Genomic DNA, 27,568 nt, shown 5'->3' on the forward strand with positions numbered 1-27,568 from the left:
GAATGGCCATTGACTTTAAATGCTTTAAACCGTAGTCCTTTTTAATCGATTGTGAAACAAAATCTAAACGACATAATAAAAAGGCAACCGCACCACGGATTCCCAGATAGTCTCCCACACTGGTACTAGCGAGGCGTTAAGGTGTGTTACTTCTGCGATCTGACAAGAGCAGGCACATTCAGCTTAGAATGGCCATTGACAATAAATGTTTTAATCCATAGTCCTTTTTAATCGATTTTGAAACAAAATCTAAACGACACAATAAAAAGTCAACCGCACCACGGACTCCCAGCCAGTCTCTCACACTGGTACTAGCAAGGTCTTAAAGTGTTATTCATCTGCGATCTGACAAGATCAGGCACATTAAATGCTTTAATCCATAATCCTTGTTAATCGATTGTGAAACAAAATCTAAACGACATAATAAAAAGTCAACCGTAACATGGATTCCCAGACAGTCTCCCACACTGGTACTAGTGAGGTCTTAAAGTGTTATTCATCTGTGATCTCACGAGAAGCAGACACATTCAGCTAAGAATGGCCACTGACATTAAATGCTTTAATCCATAGTCCTTTTTAATCGATTGTGAAACAAAATCTAAACGACATAATAAAAAGTCAACTGCTTCACGGATCCCCAGACAGTCTCCCACACTGGTACTAACGAGGCCTTAACCCCTTAACGCTCCAGGACATACTATTATGTCATGGTAAGTGCATCGTTCGCGCTCCATGACATAATAGTATGTCATGGAGTAAACACGGCGTCGTTCGCGCGGGGCGCGTGCATGAGCTGTGATAGCTGCTGTTTCCGACAGCAGACTATCACTGCTCAATGTGCCGGGACCGATCGCGGTGGTCCCCGCAGATTTAACCCCTCAGAAGCCGCGTTCAATAGCGATCGCAGCTTCTTAGGGGTTAATCCGCCATCGCCGGCCTGCTACACGATAGCGGCCGGCGATGGTGACTATGGCAACCGGACACCAAAAAATGGCGTCCGGCTATGCCATAGACGGAAGCCTAGTGGGTCCTGACAGAGTCAGGACACACTATGCTTGCTGTCAGTGAGTAGCTGACAGTTCTAATACACTGCACTACGCATGTAGTGCAGTGTATTAGAATAGCGATCAGGGGCTCCTGCCCTCAAGTCCCCTAATGGGACAAAGTAAAAAAGTTAAAAAAAAGTAAAAAAAAGTTGTGTAAAAATAAGAAAATAAAAGTTTTAAAAGTAATAAAAGTAAAAAACCCCCTTTTCCCTTATCAGTCATTTATTATTAAAATAAATAAATAAATAAACAAATAAACTATACATAATAGGTATCGCCGCGTCCGTAACGGCCTGAACTACAAAATTATTTCGTTATTTATCCCGCGCGGTGAACGCCGTAAAAAAAAATAATAATAAATCGTACCACAATAACAATTGTTTGGTCACTTGACCGCCTAAAAAATGGAATAAAAAGAGATCAAAAAGTCGCATGTACCTAAAAATGGTACTGATCAAAACTACAGTTCGTTACGCAAAAAATAAGTCCTCGCACGGCTTTTTTGAAGGAAAAATAAAAACGTTCTGGCTCTTAGAATAAGGTAACACAAAAAGTGAATGATTTATTACAAAACGTATTTTATTGTGCAAACGCCATAAGACATAAAAAAAAACTATAAACATCTGGTATTGCCGTAATCGTATCGCCCCGCAGAATAAAGTGAATGTGTCATTTATAGCGCACGGTGAACGCTGTGAAAAAAATAGAACAAAAAAACAATAGTAGAATTGCGTTTTTTTAGTCACCACGCCACCTAAAAATAGAATAAAATCTGATCAAAAAGCCGCATGCACCCCAAGAAAACTACACTGGATTCCTCAAGGGGTCTAGTTTCCAAATTGGGGTCACTTTTGGGGGGTTTCCAATGTTTTGGCACCACAAGACCTCTTCAAACCGGACATGGTGCCTAATAAAAAAGAGGGCTCAAAATCCACTGGGTGCTCCTTTGCTTCGGAGGCCGGTGCTTCAGTCCATTACCGCACTAGGGCCACATGTGGGATATTTCTCTAAACTGCAGAATCTGGGCAATACGTATTAAGTTGCGTTTCTCTGATAAATCCAATTGTGTTATAAAAAAAATGGTATAAAGAGGATTTTCTGACAAAAAAAGAAAAGTAAATTTCACCTCTACTTTGCTCTAAATTTCTGTGAAACACCTAAAGGGTTCATAAACTTTCTAAATGCTGTTGTGAATACTTTGAGGGGTCTAGTTTCTAAAATGGGGTGTTTGATAGGGGTTTCTAATATATGGGCCCCTCAAAGCAACTTCAGAACTGAACTGGAACGTAAAAAAATAAATAAATGAGGCAATACTTCGCTTCTTACATTATACTGATAATGAGCCGTGCCCACCCCGAGATGACCCCAGTTTTGACCGTTTGTATAAATGGAGACCCCTATTAGACCGTTTCAGTGCCCGGTTTTCCCAAACATACACCCCCGAGAAGTGTATTTCTATTGATGAGTCCCTGGTACATTTTAAAGGGAGGGTTCAATTCCGCCAGTACCTGCCGGGTAAGAGGGCAAGGTATGGCGTGAAGATGTATAAGCTGTGCGAGAGTGGATCCGGGTATACCTACAGGTTTAGGATATATGAAGGAAAGGCCACCCCCAAACCAGACTGCATCCTGGACTACAATAGGTACATGGGAGGGAAGGACTTGTCAAATCAAGTCCTGAAGCCCTACAGCGCCATGCGGTGTGGTATAAGAAGCTGGCCGGGCACATCATACAGATGGCTTTGTACAATGCGTACGTGCTACGTCGATGTGCAGGCCAGAGGGGAACTTTCCTGGAATTTCAAGATCTAATCTTTAGGGACCAGGAAGGGGGGGCACCCAGTACTTCTGGAAGCGAGGCCACACGCATCGTACCAGGGCAACACTTTCCAAGGGAAGTTCCCCAAACCGGTGGAAAGGGAAAGAGTCAAAAGAGGTGCAGAGTCTGCTATAAGAGGGGGATAAGGAAGAACACAATATACCAATGTGACTCGTGTCCCGAAAAACCAGGGCTCTGTATAAAAGATTGTTTTAAAATGTATCATACATCCCTTGATTTTTAATTTACCCTGATGCACTCCGCACAGCTTATCCCCCTCATCTTTCCCTTCTGAGCCCTGCCGTATGCCCAGGCAGCTGATAACAGCCACATGTAGGGTATTGCCGTACCCAGGATAACCCACATTACAATTTAAGGGGTGTATATCTCCGGTGGCGCATGCTGGGCACACTATATCGGACACTGACATGCCATATATATATATAAAATTGCAAATCTCACTCTGCACCATCTGCTGCGCATTATCTTTTACACAGTACCTGTGGGGTCAAAATGCTCACTACACCTCTAGATGAATGTCTTAAGAGGTGTCGTTTTTAAAATGGGGTCACTTCTCGGGGGTTTCAACTCTACTGGTACCTCAGGGGCTTCTGCATACATGACTTAGCACCAGAAAAGCTCCAGTAGGCCAAATGGTGGTCCTTTCCTTCTGAGCCCTCCCATGGGCCCAAACGGCAGTTTATCACAACAAATGGGGTATTGCCGCACTAAGGACAAATTGGGCAACAAAATGGGGTATATTGTTCCTTGTGAAAATAAGAAATTTTGATCAAAAATGACATGTTATTGGAAAAAATATCATTTTTTTCATTTCACAGCCCAATTCAAATAGGTGCTGTGAAAAAACTGTGCGGTCAAAATGATAACAAAAACCATAAATTAATTCCTTGAGGGGTGTAGTTTCCAAAATGGGGTCACTTCTGCTGGGTTTCCATTGCTTTGATACCTCTGGGGCTCTGCAAATGCGACATGGCACCCGAAAACCAATCCAGCAAAATCTGCACTCCAACAAACACATAGCGCTCCTTTCCTTCTGAGCCCTCCCATGGGCCCAAACGGCAGTTTATCACCACAAATGGGGTATTGCCGCACTAAGGACAAATTGGGCAACAAAATGGGGTATGTTGTTCCCTGTGAAAATAAGAAATTTTGATCAAAAATGACATGTTATTGGAAAAAATATCATTTTTTTCATTTCACAGCCCAATTCAAATAGGTGCTGTGAAAAAACTGTGCGGTCAAAATGATAACAAAAACCATAAATGAATTCCTTGAGGGGTGTAGTTTCCAAAATGGCGTCACTTCTGGTGGGTTTCCATTGCTTTGATACCTCTGGGGCTCTGCAAATGCGACATGGCACCCGAAAACCAATCCAGCAAAATCTGCACTCCAACAAACACATAGCGCTCCTTTCCTTCTGAGCCCTCCCATGGGCCCAAACGGCAGTTTATCACCACAAATGGGGTATTGCCGCACTAAGGACAAATTGGGCAACAAAATGGGGTATGTTGTTCCCTGTGAAAATAAGAAATTTTGATCAAAAATGACATGTTATTGGAAAAAATATCATTTTTTTCATTTCACAGCCCAATTCAAATAGGTGCTGTGAAAAAACTGTGCGGTCAAAATTATAACAAAAACCATAAATGAATTCCTTGAGGGGTGTAGTTTCCAAAATGGCGTCACTTCTGGTGGGTTTCCATTGCTTTGATACCTCTGGGGCTCTGCAAATGCGACATGGCACCCGAAAACCAATCCAGCAAAATCTGGACTCCAACAAACACATAGCGCTCCTTTCCTTCTGAGCCCTCCCATGGGCCCAAACGGCAGTTTATCACCACAAATGGGGTATTGCCGCACTAAGGACAAATTGGGCAACAAAATGGGGTATGTTGTTCCCTGTGAAAATAAGAAATTTTGATCAAAAATGACATCTTATTGGAAAAAATATCATTTTTTTCATTTCACAGCCCAATTCAAATAGGTGCTGTGAAAAAACTGTGCGGTCAAAATGATAACAAAAACCATAAATGAATTCCTTGAGGGGTGTAATTTCCAAAATCGGGTCACTTCTGGTGGGTTTTCATTGTTTTGATACCTCAACACCTCTTCAAACCTGGCATGCTGCCTAAAATATATTCTAATAAAAAAAGAGGCCTTAAAATGCACTAGGTGCTTCTTTGCTTCTAGGGCTTGTGTTTTAGTCCACGAGCGCACTAGAGCCACAAGTGGGACATTTCTAAAAACTGCAGAATCTGGACAATACATATTTAGTAGTATTTCTCTGGTAAAACCTTCTCTGTTACAGAAAAAAATTGAATACATTTGAAATTCAGCAGAAAAAATGAAATTTGCAAATTTCATTTCCACTTTGCTTTAATTCCTGTGAAATGCCTGAAGGGTTAAAAAACTTTCTATATGCTGTTTTGAATACTTTGAGGGGTCTAGTTTTTAAAATGGGGTGTTTTATGGGGGTTTCTAATACATAGGCCCCTCAAATCCACTTCAGAACTGAACTGGTACCTTCAAAAAAAGGCTTTTGAAATTTTCTTAAGAATATGAGAAATTGCTGTTTATGTTCTAAGCCTTGTAACGTCCAAGAAAAATAAAATAATGTTCAAAAAACGATGCCAATCTTAAGTAGACATATGGGAAATGTGAACTAGTAACTATTTTGGGTGGTATAACCGTCTGTTTTTCAAGCAGATGCATTTAAATTCTGAAAAATGCTATTTTTTGTAAATTTTCTCTAAATTTTGCAATTTTTCACAAATAAAGACTGAATATATCGACCAAATTTTACCACGAACATGAAGCCCAAAGTGTCACGAGAAAACAATCTCAGAATCGCTTGGATAGGTTTAAGCATTCCGACGTTATTACCACATAAAGTGAAATATGTCAGATTTGAAAAATGGGCTCTGAGCCTTAAGGCCCAAACTAGGCTGCGTCCTTAAGGGGTTAAGCTGTGTAACTTCTGCGATCTGACGAGAGCAGGCACATTCAGCTTAGAATGGCCATTGACTTTAAATCCATAGTCCTTTTTAATCGACTGTGAAACAGAATCTAAACGACATAATAAAAATTCAACAGCACCACGGATTACCAGATAGTCTCCCACACTGGTTCTAGCGAGGCCTTCAGCTGTGTAGCTTCTGCGATCTGACGAGAGCAGGCACATTCAGGTTAGAATGGCCATTGACATTAAATGCTTTGATCCATAGTCCTTTTTAATCGATTGTGAAACAAAATAATAAAAAGTCAACCGCACCATGGATTCCCAGACAGTCTACCACAATGATACTAGCGAGGCCTTAAGCTGTGTATCTTTTGCGATCTGACGAGAGCAGGCACATTCAGCTTAGAATGGCCATTGACATTAAATGCTTTAATCAATAGTACTTTTTAATCTATTGTGAAACATAATAAAAAGTCAACCACACCACGGATTCCCAGACAGTCCCCCACACTGGTACTAGCTAGGCCTTAAGCTGTATAACTTCTGCGATCTGCCGAGAGCAGGCACATTAAGCTTAGAATGGCCATTGACATTAAATGCTTTAATCCATAGTACTTTTTAATCGACAGTGAAACAAAATCTAAACGACATAATGAAAAGTCAACCGCACCACGGATTCCCAGACAGTCTCCCACACTGGTACTAGCGAGGCCTTAAGCTGTGTAACTTCTGCGATCTGACGAGAGCAGGCACATTCAGCTTAGAATGGCCATTGACATTAAAAGTTTTATTCCATAGACCTTTTTAATCGATTGTGAAACAAAATCGAAACAACATAATAAAAAGTCAAACGCACCACGGATTCCCAGATAGTCTCCCACAATGGTACTAGCGAGGTCTTAAGCTGTGTAACTTCTGTGATCTGACGAGCGCATGCACATTCAGCTTACAATAGCAATCGACTTTAAATCCTTTAATCCATAGTCCTTTTTAATCGATTGTGAAACAAAATCTAAACGACATAATAAAATGTCAACCACACCACGGATTCCCAGACAGTCACCCACAATGATACTAGCGAGGCCTTAAGCTGTATAACTTCTGCAATCTGACGAGAGCAGGCACATTCAGCTTAGAACAGCCATTGGCATTAAATGCTCTTATCCAAAGTCCTTTCTTAATCGATTGTGAAACAAAATCTAAACGACATAATAAAATGTCAACCGCACCACGTATTCCCAGACAGCCTCCCACACTGGTACTAGCGAGGACTTATACTGTGTACCTTCTACGAACTGACAAGAGCAGGCACATTCAGCTTAGAATGGCCATTGACATTAAATGCTTTAATCCATAGTCCTTTTTAATCGATTGTGAAACAAAATCTAAACGACATAATAAAAAGTCAACCGCACCACTGATTTCCAGACAGTCTCCCACACTGGTACTAGCGAGGCCTTAAGCTGTGTAACTTGACAAGAGCAGGCACATTGAGCTTAGAATGGCCATTGACATTAAATGCTTTAATCCATAGTCCTTTTTAATCGATTGTGAAACAAAATCTAAACAACATAATAAAAAGTCAACCGCACCACGGATTCCCAGACAGTCTCCCACACTGGTACTAGCGAGGCCTTAAGCTGTGTATCTTCTGCGATCTGACGAGAGCAGGCACATTCAGCTTAGAATGGCCATTGACATTAAATGCTTTAATCCATAGTCCTTTTTAATCGATTGTGAAACAAAATCTAAACGACATAATAAAAATTCAACCGCACCACGGATTCCCAGACAGTCTCCCACACTAATACTAGCGAGGCCTTAAGCTGTGTAACTTCTGCAAACTGACGAGAGCAGGCACATTCAGCTTAGAACGGCCATTGACTTTAAATGCTTTAATCCATAGTCCTTTTTAATCGATTGTGAAACAAAATCGAAACAACATCATAAAAAGTCAAACACACCACGGATTCCCAGACAGTCTCCCACACTGGTAATAGCGAGGCCTTAAGCTGTGTAACTTCTGTAATCTGACGAGAGCATGCACATTCAGCTTAGAATGGCCATTGACTTTAAATGCTTTAATGCATAGTCCTTTTTAATCTATTGTGAAACAAAATCTAAACGACATAATAAAAAGTCAACTGCACCATGGATTACCAGACAGTCTTCCACACTGGTTCTAGCGAGGCCTTCAGCTGTGTAGCTTCTGCAATCTGACGAGAGCAGGCACATTCAGCTTAGAATGGCCATTGACATTAAATGCTTTTATCCATAGTCCTTTTTAATCGATTGTGAAACAATATCTAAACGATATAATAAAAAGTCAACCGCACCACGGATTCCCAGACAGTCTCCCACACTGGTACTAGCAAGGCCTTAAGCTGTGTATCTTGACGAGAGCAGGTACATTCAGCTTAGAATGGCCATTGACATTAAATGCTTTTATCCATAGTCCTTTTTAATCGATTGTGAAACAATATCTAAACGATATAATAAAAAGTCAACCGCACCACGGATTCCCAGACAGTCTACCACACTGGTACTAGCAAGGCCTTAAGCTGTGTATCTTGACGAGAGCAGGTACATTCAGCTTAGAATGGCCATTGACATTAAATGCTTTAATCCATAGTCCTTTTTAAATGATTGTGAAACAAAATCTAAACGAGATAATAAAAAGTCAACCGCACCACGGATTCCCAGACAGTCTCCCACACTGGCACTAGCGAGGGCTTAAAGGCATGGTGTCGCCCCAAAAACATGTTTTTTTTTTAAAATTTAAACATTTATTGTGTGGGTGATTAAACATTGTTCAAATTTTTTTTATTTTTTTCGCGAGTCAGGAAATATTATAAATTTTTTCAAATTTATAATACTACCCATTTTTGGTCACTAGATGGAGCTGTTTGGAGCTAGTTCCCAAAATTGCAGCATTGCAACATTGGGTTAAAAGCTATCGCTCTAGTGAGCTCTCAGCAATCCCCCCTCCTTTATCCTGGCTAGTGCCGGGATAAACGAGGGGTTTGAAAGGTTTAACCTCCTACACTGTGTGTCGCCATTTTTTGAGGTAACCCACAGTGTAGTAGGTTTACATGCAGTAGTAAACACACACAAACACTAACATACATTGAAATCGCTTACCTGCTCCTGCCGCCGCGGCCCGTCCGCTCCCTTTGCTGCCGCTGTTCCATGTGCACTTGTCCGGAAGCCGCGACCGGAAGTAGTAATATTACTGTCCAGCCGCGACTTCCGGTCCACAGGAAAATGGCGCCGGACGGCGCCAATTTCGAATAGGACTGTGTGGGAGCGGCGCATGCGCAGTTCCCACACAGACGCCGTACACGGCAGTCAATGGGACGGGAGCCGTTCGCAGTCCCTATGGGACTGTGGCTGCCGTATTCCATGTCTGTGTGTGTCGTTAATCGACACACACAGAAATGGAACAAAAAATGGCAGCCCCCATAGGGAAGAAAAAGTGTGAAAATAAGAAACAGTAAAACACAAACACACAAATGAAAATAAACGTTTATATTAAGGCACTAACATCTTTAACATATAAACAAATTATTTGTGATGACACTGTTCCTTTAAGCTGTGCAACTTCTGCAATCTGACGAGAGCAGACACATTCAGCTTAGAATGGCCATTGACATTAAATGCTTTAATCAATAGTCCTTTTTAATCTATTGTGAAACATACTAAAAAGTCAACCACACCAAGGATTCCCAGACAGTCCCACACACTGGTACTAGCGAGGCCTTAAAATGTATAACTTCTGCGATCTGACGAGAGCAGGCACATTCAGCTTAGAATGGCCACTGCCATTAAATGTTTTAATCCATAGTCCTTTTTAATCGACAGTGAAACAAAATCTAAACGACATAATGAAAAGTCAACCGCACCACGGATTCCCAGACAGTCTCCCACACTGGTACTAGCGAGGCCTTAAGCTGTGTAACTTCTGCAATCTGATGAGAGCAGGCACATTCAGCTCAGAACGGCCATTGACTATAAATGCTTTAATCCATAGTCCTTTTTAATCGATTGTGAAACAAAATCTAAACTACATAATAAAATGTCAACCACACCACGGATTCCCAGACAGTCACCCACAATGATACTAGCGAGGCCTTAAGCTGTGTAACTTCTGCAATCTGACGAGAGCAGGCACATTCAGCTTAAAACAGCCATTGGCATTAAATGCTTTCATCCAAAGTCCTTTTTAATCGATTGTGAAACAAAATCGAAACGACATTATAAAAGTCTCCCACACTGGTACTAGCGAGGCCTTAAGCTGTGTAACTTCTGCGATCTGACGAAAGCCAGTACATTCAGCTTAGAATGGCCATTGACAATAAATGCCTTAATCCATAGTCCTTTTTAATCGATTTTGAAACAAAATCTAAACGACATAATAATAAGTAAACCGCACCACGGATTCCCAGACAGTCTCCCACACAGGTACTAGCGAGGCCTTAAGCTGTGTAACTTCTGCGATCTGACGAGAGCAAGCACATTCAGCTTAGAATGGCCATTGACTTTAAATGCTTTAATCCATAGTCCTTTTTAATCGATTGTGAAACAAAATCTAAACGACATAATAAAAAGTCAACCACACCACGGTTTCCGAGACAGTCTCCCACACTGGTACTAGCGAGGTCTTAAAGGGTTTTTCATCTGCGATCTGACAAGAGCAGGCACATTAAATGCTTTAATCCATAGTCCTTTTTAATCGATTGTGAAACAAAATCTAAACAACATAATAAAAAGTCAACCGCACCACGGATTCCCAGACAGTCTCCCACACTGGTACTAGCGAGGCCTTAAACTGTGTAACTTCTGCAATCTGACGAGAGCAGGCACATTCAGCTTAGAATGGCCATTGACATTAAATGCGTTTTTCCATAGCCCTTTTTAATCGATTGTAAAAACAAAATCTAAACGACATAATAAAAAGGCAACTGCACCACGGATTCCCAGACAGTCTCCCACACTGGTACTAGCGAGGCCTTAAGCTGTGTATCTTCTGAGATCTAACGAGAGCAGGCACATTCAGCTTAAAATTGCCATTGACATTAAATGCTTTAATCCATAGTCCTTTTTAATCGAATGTGAAACAAAATCTAAACGACATAATAAAAAGGCAACCACACCACGGATTCCCAGACAGTCTCCCACATTAGTACTAGCGAGGGCTTAAGCTGTATAACTTGACAAGAGCAGGTACATTCAGCTTAGAATGGCCATTGACTTTAAATGCTTCAATCCATAGTCCTTTTTAATCGATTGTGATACAAAATCTAAACTACATAATAAAAAGTCCACTGCTTCACGGATCCCCAGACAGTCTCCCACACTGGAACTAGCGAGGCCTTAAGCTGTGTAACTTCTGCGATCTGATGAGAGCAGGCACATTCAGCTTAGAATGGCCATTGACTTTAAATCCATAGTCCTTTTTAATCGACTGTGAAACAGGATCTAAACGACATAATAAAAATTCAACTGCACCACGGATTACCAGAAAGTCTCCCACACTGGTTCTAGCGAGGCCTTCAGCTGTGTAGCTTCTGCGATCTGACGAGAAAAGGCACATTCAGCTTAGAATGGCCATTGACATTAAATGCTTTAATCCATAGTCCTTTTTAATCGATTGTGAAACAAAATCTAAACGACATAATAAAAAGTCAACCGCACCATGGATTCCCAGACAGTCTCCCACACTCGTACTAGCGAGGCCTTAAGCTGTGTAACTTGACAGGAGCACGCACATTCAGCTTAGAATGGCCATTCACATTAAATGCTTCAATCCATAGTTCTTTTTAATCGATTGTGAAACAAAATCTAAACGACATAATAAAAATTCAACCGCACCACGGAATCCCAGACAGTCTCCCACACTAGTACTAGCGTGGCCTTAAGCTGTGTAAGTTCTGCGATCTGACGAGAGCAGGTACATTCAGCTTAGAATGGCCATTGACTTTAAATGCTTCAATCCATAGTCCTTTTTAATCGAATGTGAAACAGAATCTAAACAACATAATAAAAATTCAACTGCACCACGGATTCCCAGACAGTCCCCCACACTGGTACTAGCTGGGCCTTAAGCTGTATAACTTCTGCGATCTGACAAGAGCAGGCACATTAAGCTTAGAATGGCCTTTGACTTTAAATGCTTTAATCCATAGTCCTTTTTAATCGACAGTGAAACAAAATCTAAACGACATAATGAAAAGTCAACCGCACCACGGATTCCCAGACAGTCTCCAACACTGGTACTAGCGAGGCCTTCAGCTGTGTAGCTTCTGCAACTGATGAGAGCAGGCACATTCAGCTTAGAAGGGCCATTGACATTAAATGCTTTAATCCATAGTCCTTTTTAATCGATTGTGAAACAAAATCTAAACGACATAATAAAAAGTCAACCACAACACGGATTCCCAGACCGTCTCCAAAACTGGTACTAACGAGGACTTAAGCTGTGTAACTTCTGCTATCTGATGAGAGCAGGCACATTCAGCTTAGAAGGGCCATTGACATTAAATGCTTTAATCCATAGTCCTTTTTAATCGATTGTGAAAAAAAATCTAAACGACATAATTAAAAGTCAACTGCACCACGGATTCCCAGACAGTCTCCCACACAGTTACTAGCGAGGTCTTAAAGTGTTATTCATCTGCGAACTGACGAGAGCAGGAACATTCAGCTTAAAATGGCTATTGACATTAAATGCTTTAATTCAAAGTCCTTTTTAATCGATTGTGAAACAAAATCTAAACGACATTATAAAAAGGCAACTGAAACACAGATTCCCAGACTGGTACTAGCGAGACCTTAAGCTGTGTAACTTCTGCTATCTGACGAGAGAAGGCACATTCAGCTTATAATGGCCATTGACATTCAATGCTTTAATCCATAGTCCTTTTTAATCGATTGTGAAACAAAATCTAAACGACATAATAAGAAGTCAACCGCACCACGGATGCCCATACAGTCTTCCACATTGGTACTAGCGAGGCCTTAAACTGTGTTACTTCTGCGATCTAACGAGAGCAGGCACATTCAGCTTAGAATGGCCATTGACATTAAATGTTTTAATCCATAGACCTTTTTAATCGATTGTGAAACAAAATCGAAACAACATAATAAAAAGTCAAACACACCACGGATTCCCAGACAGTCTCCCACAATGGTACTAGCGAGGCCTTAAGCTGTGTAACTTCTGTGATCTGACGAGCGCATGCACATTCAGCTTACAATAGCAATTGACTTTAAATGCTTTAATCCATAGTCCTTTTTAATCGATTTTGAAACAAAAGCTAAACGACATAATAAAATGTCAACCACACCACGGATTCCCAGACAGTCACCCACAATGATACTAGCGAGGCCTTAAGCTGTGTAACTTCTGCATTCTGACGAGAGCTGGCACATTCAGCTTAGAACAGCCACATTCAGCTTAGAACAGCCACATTCAGCTTAGAACAGCCATTGGCATTAAATGCTTTCATCCAAAGTCCTTTTTAATCGATTGTGAAACAAAATCGAAACGACATAATAATAAGTCAACCGCACCACGGATTCCCAGACAGTCTCCCACACAGGTACTAGCGAGGCCTTAAGCTGTGTAACTTCTGCGATCTGATGAGAGCAAGCACATTCAGCTTAGAATGGCCATTGACTTTAAATGCTTTAATCCATAGTCCTTTTTAATCGATTGTGAAACAAAATCTAAACGACATAATAAAAAGTCAATTGCACCACGGATTCCCAGACAGTCTCCCACACTGGTACTAGCAGGGCCTTAAAGGGAATGTGTTGCCAGAAAAACATGTTGTTTTTTTTTTAATTAAACATTTAGTGTGTAGGTGATTAAACATTGTTAAAAATTTTTTTATTTTTTTCACGAGTTAGGAAATATTATAAATTGGATTCAATTGGATTCAAATTTATAGTATTTACCATTTCTGGTCACTAGATGGAGCCATTCCCAAAATTGCAGCATTGCATGTGGTAAAGCAACCACATAGCTTTTCTGCTGCAAATTTTGTGAAAAGTGACTCGCTCTAGTGAGCTCACAGAATCCCCCCTCCCTTATCCTGGCAAGTGCCAGGAGAGGGAGGGGTTTCAATGTCTTCAAACCTCCTTACACTGTGTGCCGCCATTTTCAAAGCGACTACACAGTGGAAGGAGGTTGTACTGCGAGCATACCTGCGAGGAGACGCTTTGAGGAGGACCAGGACCAGCGAGGCGGACCAGGACCAGCGAGGCGGACCAGGACCAGCGAGGCGGACCAGGACCAGCGAGGAGACACTTTGAGGATGAGGAGGACCAGCGAGGCGGACAAGGAAGGACGAGGTGTACCAGTGAGTCGGACGTGGAAGGACGAGCGAGGCGACGGAGGAGGACCAGCGAGTCGGGCGAGGAGGACAAGGAAGGACGAGGTGTACCAGTGAGTCGGACGTGGAAGGACGAGCGAGGCGACGGTGGAGGACCAGCGAGGCGACGGAGGAGGACCAGCGAGGGCCAGCGAGGCGGTAAGTAACGCTGACATAGGCATCATGTGTGGCATCATATATGGGAGGCCTGTGTCGGCATATACGGGAGGCCTGTGTCGGCATATACGGGAGGCCTGTGTCGGCATATACGGGAGGCCTGTGGCATCATATACGGGAGGCCTGTGGCATCATATACGGGAGGCCTGTGGCATCATATACGGGAGGCCTGTGGCATCATATCATGGAGGCATATCAGGGAGGCCTGTGGCATCATATACGGGAGGCCTGTGGCATCATATCAGGGAGGCCTGTGGCATCATATTCGGGAGGCCTGTGGCATGGCCTGTGGCATCATATACGGGAGGCCTGTGGCAGCATATCATGGAGGCCTGTGGCAGCAAATGCAGTGTGGCATCATTTCCAGTGTGGCAGCATTTCCAGTGTGGCAGCATTTGCAGTGTGGCAGCATTTACAGTGTGGCAGCATTTCTAGTGTGGCAGCATTTCTAGTGTGGCAGCATTTCCAGTGTGGCAGCATTTACAGTGTGGCAGCATTTCTAGTGTGGCAGCATTTCTAGTGTGGCAGCATTTCTAGTGTGGCAGCGTATCCGTTGTGGCAGTGTATCCGTTGTGGCAGCGTATCCGGTGTGGCAGCGTATCCGGTGTGGCAGCGTATCCGGTGTGGCATCATACCATTGGAGGCCTGTGCCAGCATTTACAGTGTGGCAGCATTTACACTGTGGCAGCATTTACAGTGTGGCAGCATTTACAGTGTGGCAGCATTTACAGTGTGGCATCATACCATTGGAGGCCTGTGTCATCATACCAGCGGAGGCCTGTGGCATCATACCAAGGGAGGCCTGTGCCAGCATTTACAGTGTGGCAGCATTTGCGTTGTGGCAGCATTTGCGTTGTGGCAGCATATACGTTGTGGCAGCATATACATTGTGGCAGCTTATACGTTGTGGCAGCTTATACGTTGTGGCAGCGTATACGTTGTGGCAGCGTATACGGTGTGGCAGCGTATACGTTGTGGCCGCGTATACGTTGTGGCCGCGTATACGTTGTGGCAGCGTATCCGTTGTGGCAGCGTATCCGGTGTGGCAGCGTATCCGGTGTGGCAGCGTATCCGGTGTGGCAGCGTATACGGTGTGGCATCATACCATTGGAGGCCTGTGCCAGCATTTACAGTGTGGCAGCATTTACACTGTGGCAGCATTTACAGTGTGGCAGCATTTACACTGTGGCAGCATTTACAGTGTGGCAGCATTTACAGTGTGGCATCATACCATTGGAGGCCTGTGTCATCATACCAAGGGAGGCCTGTGCCAGCATTTAAAGTGTGGCAGCATTTGCGTTGTGGCAGCATATACGTTGTGGCAGCATATACGTTGTGGCAGCATATACGTTGTGGCAGCTTATACGTTGTGGCAGCTTATACGTTGTGGCAGCGTATACGTTGTGGCAGCGTATACGGTGTGGCAGCGTATACGTTGTGGCCGCGTATACGTTGTGGCCGCGTATACGTTGTGGCCGCGTATACGTTGTGGCAGCGTATCCGGTGTGGCAGCGTATCCGGTGTGGCAGCGTATCCGGTGTGGCAGCGTATACGGTGTGGCAGCGTATACGGTGTGGCATCATACCATTGGAGGCCTGTGGCATCATACCAAGGGAGGGCTGTGGCAACATTTACAGTGTGGCAGCATTTACAGTGTGGCAGCATTTACAGTGTGTCAGAATTTACAGTGTGGCAGCATTTACAGTGTGGCAGCATTTACAGTGTGGCAGCATATACGGTGTGGCATCATACCAGCGGAGGCCTGTGTCATCATACCAGCGGAGGCCTGTGTCATCATACCAGCGTAGGCCTGTGGCATCATACCAAGGGAGGCCTGTGCCAGCATTTACAGTGTGGCAGCATTTACAGTGTGGCAGCATTTACAGTGTGGCAGCATTTACAGTGTGGCAGCATATACGGTGTGGCATCATACCATTGGAGGCCTGTGTCATCATACCAGCAGAGGCCTGTGTCATCATACCAGCGGAGGCCTGTGTCATCATACCAGCGGAGGCCTGTGGCATCATACCAAGGGAGGCCTGTGCCAGCATTTACAGTGTGTCAGCATTTGCGTTGTGGCAGCATATACGTTGTGGCAGCATATACGTTGTGGCAGCATATACGTTGTGGCAGCTTATACGTTGTGGCAGCTTATACGTTGTGGCAGCGTATACGTTGTGGCAGCGTATACGTTGTGGCAGCGTATACGTTGTGGCAGCGTATACGTTGTGGCAGCGTATCCGGTGTGGCAGCGTATACGGTGTGGCAGCGTATACGGTGTGGCATCATACCATTGGAGGCCTGTGTTATCATACCAAGGGAGGGCTGTGGCAGCATTTACAGTGTGGCAGCATTTACAGTGTGGCAGCATTTACAGTGTGGCAGCATTTACAGTGTGGCAGCATATACGGTGTGGCATCATACCATTGGAGGCCTGTGGCATCATACCAAGGGAGGGCTGTGGCAGCATTTACAGTGTGGCAGCATTTACAGTGTGGCAGCATTTACAGTGTGGCAGCATTTACAGTGTAGCAGCATATACGGTGTGGCATCATACCATTGGAGGCCTGTGTCATCATACCAGCGGAGGCCTGTGTCATCATACCAGCGGAGGCCTGTGTCATCATACCAGCGGAGGCCTGTGTCATCATACCAGCGGAGGCCTGTGGCATCATACCAAGGGAGGCCTGTGCCAGCATTTACAGTGTGGCAGCATTTACAGTGTGGCAGCATTTACAGTGTGGCAGCATTTACAGTGTGGCAGCATATACGGTGTGGCATCATACCATTGGAGGCCTGTGTCATCATACCAGCGGAGGCCTGTGTCATCATACCAGCGGAGGCCTGTGTCATCATACCAAGGGAGGCCTGTGCCAGCATTTACAGTGTGGCAGCATTTACAGTGTGGCAGCATTTACAGTGTGGCAGCATTTACAGTGTGGCACACTGTAAATGCTGCCACACTGTAAATGCTGCCACACTGTAAATGCTGCCACACTGTAAATGCTGGCACAGGCCTCCCTTGGTATGATGCCACAGGCCTCCGCTGGTATGATGACACAGGCCTCCGCTGGTATGATGACACAGGCCTCCAATGGTATGATGCCACACCGTATATGCTGCCACACTGTAAATGCTGCCACACTGTAAATGCTGCCACACTGTAAATGCTGCCACACCGGATACGCTGCCACAACGGATACGCTGCCACAACGGATACGCTGCCACAACGGATACGCTGCCACAACGGATACGCTGCCACACTGTAAATGCTGCCACACTGTAAATGCTGCCACACTGTAAATGCTGCCACACCGGATACGCTGCCACACCGGATACGCTGCCACAACGGATACGCTGCCACAACGGATACGCTGCCACAACGGATACGCTGCCACAACGGATACGCTGCCACAACGTAAATGCTGCCACACTGTAAATGCTGCCACACTGTAAATGCTGGCACAGGCCTCCCTTGGTATGATGCCACAGGCCTCCGCTGGTATGATGACACAGGCCTCCGCTGGTATGATGACACAGGCCTCCAATGGTATGATGCCACACCGTATATGCTGCCACACTGTAAATGCTGCCACACTGTAAATGCTGCCACACTGTAAATGCTGCCACACCGGATACGCTGCCACAACGGATACGCTGCCACAACGGATACGCTGCCACAACGGATACGCTGCCACAACGGATACGCTGCCACACTGTAAATGCTGCCACACTGTAAATGCTGCCACACTGTAAATGCTGCCACACCGGATACGCTGCCACACCGGATACGCTGCCACAACGGATACGCTGCCACAACGGATACGCTGCCACAACGGATACGCTGCCACAACGGATACGCTGCCACAACGTAAATGCTGCCACACTGTAAATGCTGCCACACTGTAAATGCTGGCACAGGCCTCCCTTGGTATGATGCCACAGGCCTCCGCTGGTATGATGACACAGGCCTCCGCTGGTATGATGACACAGGCCTCCGCTGGTATGATGAGACAGGCCTCCGCTGGTATGATGACACACCGTAAATGCTGCCACACTGTAAATGCTGCCACACTGTAAATGCTGCCACACTGTAAATGCTGCCACACCGGATACGCTGCCACACCGGATACGCTGCCACAACGGATACGCTGCCACAACGGATACGCTGCCACAACGGATACGCTGCCACACTGTAAATGCTGCCACACTGTAAATGCTGCCACACTGTAAATGCTGCCACAACGGATACGCTGCCACAACGGATACGCTGCCACACTGTAAATGCTGCCACACTGTAAATGCTGCCACACTGTAAATGCTGCCACACTGTAAATGCTGGCACAGGCCTCCCTTGGTATGATGCCACAGGCCTCCGCTGGTATGATGACACAGGCCTCCGCTGGTATGATGACACAGGCCTCCGCTGGTATGATGACACAGGCCTCCGCTGGTATGATGACACACCGTAAATGCTGCCACACTGTAAATGCTGCCACACTGTAAATGCTGCCACAACGGATACGCTGCGACACCAGATACGCTGCCACAACGGATACGCTGCCACAACGGATACGCTGCCACAACGGATACGCTGCCACAACGGATACGCTGCCACAACGTAAATGCTGCCACAACGTAAATGCTGCCACACTGTAAATGCTGCCACACTGTAAATGCTGGCACAGGCCTCCCTTGGTATGATGCCACAGGCCTACGCTGGTATGATGACACAGGCCTCCGCTGGTATGATGACACAGGCCTCCGCTGGTATGATGACACAGGCCTCCGCTGGTATGATGACACAGGCCTCCGCTGGTATGATGACACACTGTAAATGCTGCCACACTGTAAATGCTGCCACACTGTAAATGCTGCCACACTGTAAATGCTGCCACACCGGATACGCTGCCACAACGGATACGCTGCCACACTGTAAATGCTGCCACAACGGATACGCTGCCACAACGGATACGCTGCCACAACGGATACGCTGCCACAACGGATACGCTGCGACACTGTAAATGCTGCCACACTGTAAATGCTGCCACACTGTAAATGCTGCCACACTGTAAATGCTGCCACAGGCCTCCCTTGGTATGATGCCACAGGCCTAAGCTGGTATGATGCCACAAGCCTCCGCTGGTATGCTGCCACAGGCCTCCGCTGGTATGCTGCCGCAGCCCTCCGCTGGTATGCTGCCGCAGCCCTCCGCTGGTATGGTGCCGCCGGCCTCCGCTGGTATGATGCCGCAGGCCTCCAATGGTATGATGCCGCAGGCCTCCGCTGTTATGATGCCACAGGCCTCCCTGTTATGATGCCACAGGCCTCCCTGGTATGATGCCACAGGCTTCCCTGGTATGATGCCACAGGCCTCCCTGGTATGATGCCAAAGGCTGCTCACACGAACGCACATAAACAGAACTTACCTGCTCCTGACGCGACCTCCGCTCTGTCAAACTTCTTCCTGACTGTTCTTCTTGCGCCTTCGCCTCGCTGCACTGAACACATGACCGGAAGCCGCGGCCGGAAGTCGTCATCTCACAGTCCGGCCGCGGCTTCCAGTCGACATGAACATGGCGCCGGATTTCGCTCTAGCAAAGACCTGACTTTTGGTCTGTGTGCGAGCGGCGCATGCGCCGCTCACACATAGACCGCGTACGCTAAAGTGGATGGGACGGCTCCCGTTCGCATTCTCTATGGGGATGTGTGTGCCGTATTCCATCACTGTATGTGTCGTTAATCGACACACACAGTAATGGAAACAAAAATGGCAGCCCCCATAGAGAAGTAAATGAAGTAAAAACGTAAAAAGTACAACACAACAACATACATTAATAAAATTTATTGATCTATCACACTAAAACACATAACATATTAAAAAAAAGTTGGTCGTGACACTGTTCCTTTAAGCTGAGTAACTTCTGCGATCTGACGAGAGCAGGCACATTCAGCTTAGAATGGCCATTGACATTAAATGCTTCATTCCATAGCCCTTTTTAATCGATTGTGAAACAAAATCTAAACGACATAATAAAAAGGCAACCGCACCACGGATTCCCAGACAGTCTTCCACATTAGTACTAGCGAGGCCTTAAACTGTGTAACTTCTGCGATCTGACGAGAGCAGGCACATTCAGCTTAGAATGGCCATTGACATTTAATGCTTTAATCCATAGTCCTTTTTAATCGATTGTGAAACAAAATCTAAATGACATAATAAAAAGTCAATCGCACCACGGATTCCCAGACAATCTCCCACACTGGTACTTGCGAGGGCTTAAGCTGTGTAACTTCTGCAATCTGACGAGAGCAAGCACATTCAGCTTAGAACAGCCATTGGCATTAAATGCCTTCATCCAAAGTCCTTTTTAATCGATTGTGAAACAAAATCGAAACGACATTATAAAAGTCTCCCACACTGGTACTAGCGAGACCTTAAGCTGTGTAACTTCTGCGATCTGACGAGAGCAGGTACATTCATCTTAGAATGGCCATTGACATTAAATGCTTTAATCCATTGTCCTTTTTAATCGATTGTGAAACAAAATCTAAACGACATAATAAAAAGTCAACCGCACTACGTATTCACAGACAGTCTGCCACACTGGTACTAGCGAGGACTTAAGCTGTGTAACTTCTGCGATCTGACTAGAGCAGGTACATTCAGCTTAGAATAGCCATTGACAGCAAGTGCTTTAATCCATAGTCCTTTTTCATCGATTGTGTAACAAAATCTAAACGACATAATAAAAAGTCAACCTCACCACGGATTCCCAGACAGTCTCCCACACTGAAACTAGCGAGGCCTTAAGCTGTGCATCTTCTGCCATCTGACGAGAGCAGGCACATTCAGCTTAGAATGGCCATTGACATTAAATGCTTTAATCCATAGTCCTTTTTAAATGATTGTGAAACAAAATCTAAACGACATAATAAATAATCAACCGCACCACTGATTCCCAGACAGTCTCCCACACTGGTACTAGCGAGGCCTTAAGCTGTGTAACTTCTATGATCTGACAGAGAAGGCACATTCAGCTTAGAATGGCCATTGACATTAAATGCTTAAATCCATAGTCCTTTTTAATCGATTTTGAAAAAAAATCTAAACGACATAATAAAAAGTCAACCGCACCACTGATTCCCAGACAGTCTCCCACACTGGTACTAGCGAGGCCTTAACCAGTGTAACTTGACAAGAAGAGGCACATTACGCTTAGAATGGCCATTGACAGTAAATGTTTTAATCCATAGTCCTTTTTAATCGATTGTGAAACAAAATCTAAACGACATAATAAAAAGTAAACAGCACCACGGATTCCCAGACAGTCTCCCACACTGGTACTAGCGAGGCCTTAAGCTGTGTAACTTGTAGAGAGCAGGCACATTCAGCTTAGAATGGCCATTGACATTAAATGCTTTAAGCCAAAGTTCTTTTTAATCGATTGTGAAACAAAAGCTAATTGACATAATAAAAAGTCAACCGCACCACTAATTCCCAGACAGTCTCCCACACTGGTACTAGCGAGGCCTTAAGCTGTGTAACTTGTAGAGAGCAGGCACATTCAGCTTAGAATGGCCGTTGACATTAAATGCTTTAATCTATAGTTCTTTTTAATCGATTGTGAAACAAAATCTAAACGACAATAAAGTCAACCGCACCACATATTCCCAGACAGTTTCCCACACTGGTACTAGCGAGGCCTTAAGCTGTGTAACTTCTGCAAACTGACAAGAGTAGGCACATTCAGATTAGAATGGCCATAGACATTAAAGATTTTAATCCATAGTCCTTTTTAATCGAATGTGAAACAAAATCTAAACGACATAATAAAAAGGCAACCGCACCACGAATTTCCAGACACTCTCCCACAATGGTACTAGCGAGGCCTTAAGCTGTGTAACTTCTGCGATCTGACTAGAGCAGGAACATTCAGCTTAGAATGTCCATTGACTTTTAATGCTTTAATCCATAGTCCTTTTTAATCGATTGTGAAACAAAATCTAAACAACATAATAAAAAGGCAACAGCACCACAGATCCCCAGACAGTCTCCCACACTGGTACTAGTGAGGGCTTAAACTGTGTAACTTCTGCAATCTGACAAGAGCAGGCACATTCAGCTTTGAATAGCCATAGACATTAAATGCTTTAATCCATAGTCCTTTTAAATCGATTGTGAAACAAAATCTAAACGACATAATAAAAAGTCAACTGCACCACGGATTCCCAGACAGCCTCCCACACTGGTACTAGCGAGGCCTTAAGCTGTGTTACTTCTGCGATCTGACGAGAGCAGGAACATTCAGCTTAGAATGGCCATTAACATTAAATGCTTCATTCCATAGCCCTTTTTAATCGATTGTGAAACAAAATCTAAACGACATAATAAAAAGGCAACCGCACCACGGATTCCCAGACAGTCTTCTACATTGGTACTAGCGAGGCCTTAAACTGTGTAACTTCTGCGATTTGACGAGAGCAGGCACATTCAGCTTAGAATGGCCATTGACATTTAATGCTTTAATCCATAGTCCTTTTTAATCGGTTGTGAAACAAAATCTAAACAACATAATAAAAAGGCAACCGCACCACAGATCCCCAGACAGTCTCCCACACTGGTACTAGAGAAGCCTTAAGCTATGTAACTTCTGCAATCTGACGAGAGCAGGAACATTCAGCTTAGAATCGCCATTGACATTAAATCCTTTAATCCATAGTCCTTTTTAATCGATTGTGAAACAAAATCTAAACAACATAATAAAAAGTCAACTGCTCAATGGATTCCCAGACAGTCACCCACACTGGTAATAGCGATGCCTTAAGCTGTGTAACTTCTGCAATCTGACGAGCGCAGGTAAATTCAGCTTAGAATGGCCATTGACATTGAAACCATAGTCCTTTTTCATCGATTGTGAAACAAAATCTAATCGACATAATAAATAGTCAACAGCACCACAGAATCCCAGACAGTCTCCCACACAAACACTAGCGAGACCTTAAGCTGCGTAACTTCTGCGAGCTGAGTAGAGGAGGCACATTCAGCTTAGAATGGCCATTGACATTTAATGCTTTAATCCATAGTCCTTTTTAATCGATTGTGAAACATAATCTAAACGACATAATAAAAAGTCAACCACACCACGGATTCCCAGACAGTCTCCCACACTGGTACTAGCGAGGCCTTAAGTTGTGTAACTTCTGTGATCTGACGAGAGCAGGCACATTCAGCTTAGAATGGCCATTGACGTTAAATGCTTTAATCCATAGTCCTTTTTAATCGATTGTGAAACAAAATCTAAACGACATAATAAAAAGTCAACCGCACCACGGATTCCCAGACAGTCTCCCACACTGGTACTAGCGAGGGATTAAGCTGTGTAACTTCTGCACCCTGACGAGAGCAGGCACATTCAGCTTAGAATGGCCATTGACATTAAATGCCTTAATCCATTGTCCTTTTTAATCGATAGTGAAACAAAATCTAAACGACATAATAAAAAAGCAACCGCACTACGGATTCACAGATAGTCTGCCACACTGGTACTAGCGAGGCCTTAAGCTGTGTAACTTCTGCGATCTGACGAGAGCAGGCACATTCAGCTTAGAATGGCAGTTGACTTTAAACATTTTAATCCATATTCCTTTTTAATCGATTGTGAAAAAAAATCTAAACGACATAATAAAACGTCAACCGCACCACGGATCCTCAGACAGTCTCCCACACTTGTACTAGCGGGGGATTAAGCTGTGCAAATTCTACAACCTGACAGGAGCAGGCACATTCAGCTTAGAATTGCCATTGACATTAAATGCTATCATCCATAGTCCTTTTTAAATGATTGTGAAACAAAATCTAAACGACATAATAAAAAAATCAACCGCACCACTGTTTCCCAGACAGTCTCCCACACTGGTACTAGCGAGGCCTTAAGCTGTGTATCTTCTGCGATCTGACGAGAGCAGGCACATTCAGCTTAGTATGGCTATTGACATTAAATGCTTTAATCCATAGTCCTTTTTAATCGATTGTGAAACAAAATCTAAAAAACATAATAAAATGTCAACCGCACCACGGTTTCCCACACTGGTACTAGCAAGGCCTTAAGCTGTGTAACTTCTGCGATCTGACGAGAGCAGGCACATTCAGCTTAGAATGGCCATTGACATTAAATGCTTTAATCCATAGTCCTTTTTAATCGATTGTGTTACAAAATCTAAACAACATAATAAAAATTCAACCGCACCTCGGATTACCAGACAGTCTCCCACACTAGTACTAGCGAGGCCTTCAGCGGTGTAGCTTCTGCGATCAGACGAGCGCAGGCACATTCATCTTAGAATTGCCATTGACTTTAAATGCGTTAATCCATAGTACTTTTTAATCGATTGTGAAACAAAATCTAAACAACATCATAAGAAGTCAACCGCACCACTGATTCCCAGACAGTCTCCCACACTGGTACTAGCGAGGCCTTAAGCTGTGTAACTTCTGCGAACAGACGAGAGCAGGCACATTCTGCTTAGAATGGCCATTGACTCTAAATACTTTAATCCATAGTCCTTTTTAATCGAATGTGAAACAAAATCTAAACTACATAATAAAAAGTCAACCGCACTACGGATTCCCAGAAAGTCTCCCACACGAGTACTAGCGAGGCCTTAAGCTGTGTAACTTGACGAGAGGAGTTACATTCAGCTTAGAACGGCCATTGACATCAAATGCTTTAATCCATAGTCCTTTTTAATCGATTGTGAAACAAAATCTAAACAATATAATAAAAAGTCAACCGCACCACTGATTCCCAGACAGTCTCCCACACTGGTACTAGCGAGGACTTAAGCTGTGTAATTTGACGAGAGCAGGCACATACAGCTTAGAATGGCAATTGACATTACATGCTTTAATTTATAGTTCTTTTTAATCGATTGTGAAACAAAATCTAAACAACATAATAAAAAGTCAACCGCACCACTGATTCCCAGACAGTCTCCCACACTGGTACTAGTGAGGCTTTAAGCTGTGTACTTTGACGAGAGCAGGAACTTTCATCTTAGAACAGCCATTGACATTAAATGCGTTAATCCATAGTCCTTTTTAATCGATTGTGAAACAAAATCTAAACGACATAAAAAAAATTCAACAGCACCACTGATTCCCAGACAGTCTCCCACAACGGTACTAGCGAGGCCTTAAGCTGTGTAACTTGACGAGAGCAGGCACATTCAGCTTAGAATGGCCATTGACATCAAATGCGTTAATCCATAGTTCTTTTTAATCGATTGTGAAACAAAATCTAAACGACATAATAAAAAGTCAACCGCACCACGGATTCCCAGACAGTCTCCCACACTGGTACTAGCGAGGCCTTAAGCTGTGTATCTTTTGCGATCTGACGAGAGCAGGCACATTCAGCTTAGAATGGCCAGTGACATTAAATGCTTTAATCCATAGTCCTTTTTAATCGATTGTGTTACAAAATCTAAACAACATAATAAAAATTCAACCGCACCTCGGATTCCCAGACAGTCTCCCACACTGGTACTAGCGAGGCCTTAAGCTGTGTAACTTCTGCGAACAGACGAGAGCAGGTACATTCAGCTTAGAATGGCCATTGACATTAAATGCTTTAATCCATAGTCCTTTTTAATCGATTGTGAAACAAAATCTAAACAACATAATAAAATATCAAGCGCACCAAAGTTTCCCAGACAGTCTCCCACACTGGTACTAGAAAGGCCTTAGGCTGTGTAATTTCTGCGATCTGACGAGAACAGGCAGATTCAGCTTAGAATGGCCATTAACAACAAATGTTTTAATCCATGGTCCTTTTTAATCGATTGTGAAACAAAATCTAAACGACATAATAAAAAGTCAACCGCACCACGGATTCCCAGACAGTCTCCCACACCGGTACTAGCGAGGACTTTAGCTATGTAACTTCTGCGATCTGACGAGAGCAGGCACATTCAGCTTAGAATGGCCATTGACATGAAATGCTTTAATCCATGGTCCTTTTTAATCGATTTTGTATCAAAATCTAAACGACATAATAAAAAGGCAACTGCACCACGGATTCCCAGACAGTCTCCCACACTGGTTCTAGCGAGGCCTTAAGCTGTGTATCTTCTGCGATCTGACGAGAACAGGCACATTCAGCTTAGAACGGCCATTGACATTAAATGCTTTAATCCATAGTCCTTTTTAATCGATTGTGAAACAAAATCTAAACGACATAATAAAGGGTCAATTGCACCACTGATTCCCAGACAGTCTCCCACACTGGTACTAGCGAGGACTTAAGCTCTGTAATTTCTTCGATCTGACGAGAGCAGGTACATTCAGCTTAGAATGGCCTTTGACATTAAATGCTCTAATCCATGGTCCTTTTTAATCGATTGTGAAACAAAATCTAAACGACATAATAAAAAGTCAACCGCACCATTGATTCCCAGACAGTCTCCCACACCGGTACTAGCGAGGCCTTAAGCTGTGTAACTTGACAAGAGGAGGCACATACAGCTTAGAACGGCCATTGACATTAAATGCATTAATCCATAGTCCTTTTTAATCGATTGTGAAACAAAATCTAAACGACATAAAAAAAATTCAACAGCATCACTGATTCCCAGACAGTCTCCCACAACGGTACTAGCGAGGCCTTAAGCTGTGTAACTTGACGAGAGCAGGCACATCCAGCTTAGAATGGCCATTGACATTAAATGCGTTAATCCATAGTTCTTTTTAATCGATTGTGAAACAAAATCTAAACGACATAATAAAAAGTCAAACGCACCACGGATTCCCAGACAGTCTCCCACACTAGTACTAGCGAGGCCTTAAGCTGTGTAACTTCTGCAATCTGACGAGAGCAGGCACATTCAGCTTAGAATGGCCATTGACATTAAATGCTTTAATCCATGGTCCTTTTTAATCGATTGTGTAACAAATTCTAAACGACATAATAAAAAGTCAACTGCACTACGGATTCCCAGACAGTCTCCCACACTGGTACTAGCGAGGCCTTAAGCTGTGTATCTTCTGCGATCTGACGAGAGCAGGCACATTCAGCTTAGAATGGCCAGTGACATTAAATGCTTTAATCCATAGTCCTTTTTAATCGATTGTGAAACAAAATCTAGACGACATAATAAAAAATCAACTGCAC

General features: G+C 43.9%; 16 pseudogenes; all 16 read right to left on the reverse strand.

Annotated features, from left to right (window-relative positions):
• Window positions 1–6,502: 6,502 nt before the first annotated feature.
• Window positions 6,503–6,621, reverse strand: LOC142713439 (5S ribosomal RNA; annotated as a pseudogene).
• An 803-nt stretch (window positions 6,622–7,424) lies between these two features.
• On the reverse strand, window positions 7,425–7,543 carry LOC142736096 (5S ribosomal RNA; annotated as a pseudogene).
• A 2,191-nt stretch (window positions 7,544–9,734) lies between these two features.
• Window positions 9,735–9,853, reverse strand: LOC142665715 (5S ribosomal RNA; annotated as a pseudogene).
• A 411-nt stretch (window positions 9,854–10,264) lies between these two features.
• LOC142668013 (5S ribosomal RNA) lies at window positions 10,265–10,383 on the reverse strand (annotated as a pseudogene).
• A 229-nt stretch (window positions 10,384–10,612) lies between these two features.
• Window positions 10,613–10,731, reverse strand: LOC142738491 (5S ribosomal RNA; annotated as a pseudogene).
• Window positions 10,732–11,703: 972 nt separating this feature from the next.
• On the reverse strand, window positions 11,704–11,822 carry LOC142698318 (5S ribosomal RNA; annotated as a pseudogene).
• A 1,582-nt stretch (window positions 11,823–13,404) lies between these two features.
• On the reverse strand, window positions 13,405–13,523 carry LOC142729672 (5S ribosomal RNA; annotated as a pseudogene).
• A 6,912-nt stretch (window positions 13,524–20,435) lies between these two features.
• LOC142685904 (5S ribosomal RNA) lies at window positions 20,436–20,554 on the reverse strand (annotated as a pseudogene).
• Window positions 20,555–22,607: 2,053 nt separating this feature from the next.
• Window positions 22,608–22,726, reverse strand: LOC142678188 (5S ribosomal RNA; annotated as a pseudogene).
• An 803-nt stretch (window positions 22,727–23,529) lies between these two features.
• Window positions 23,530–23,648, reverse strand: LOC142700062 (5S ribosomal RNA; annotated as a pseudogene).
• A 626-nt stretch (window positions 23,649–24,274) lies between these two features.
• Window positions 24,275–24,393, reverse strand: LOC142669682 (5S ribosomal RNA; annotated as a pseudogene).
• Window positions 24,394–24,820: 427 nt separating this feature from the next.
• LOC142705212 (5S ribosomal RNA) lies at window positions 24,821–24,939 on the reverse strand (annotated as a pseudogene).
• A 775-nt stretch (window positions 24,940–25,714) lies between these two features.
• LOC142711328 (5S ribosomal RNA) lies at window positions 25,715–25,833 on the reverse strand (annotated as a pseudogene).
• Window positions 25,834–25,900: 67 nt separating this feature from the next.
• LOC142666137 (5S ribosomal RNA) lies at window positions 25,901–26,019 on the reverse strand (annotated as a pseudogene).
• Window positions 26,020–26,272: 253 nt separating this feature from the next.
• Window positions 26,273–26,391, reverse strand: LOC142692334 (5S ribosomal RNA; annotated as a pseudogene).
• A 793-nt stretch (window positions 26,392–27,184) lies between these two features.
• Window positions 27,185–27,303, reverse strand: LOC142667804 (5S ribosomal RNA; annotated as a pseudogene).
• Window positions 27,304–27,568: the final 265 nt, after the last annotated feature.

Source organism: Rhinoderma darwinii, chromosome 1 (genome assembly GCF_050947455.1).
Source record: "Rhinoderma darwinii isolate aRhiDar2 chromosome 1, aRhiDar2.hap1, whole genome shotgun sequence".
Classification (NCBI taxonomy): domain Eukaryota; kingdom Metazoa; phylum Chordata; class Amphibia; order Anura; family Rhinodermatidae; genus Rhinoderma; species Rhinoderma darwinii.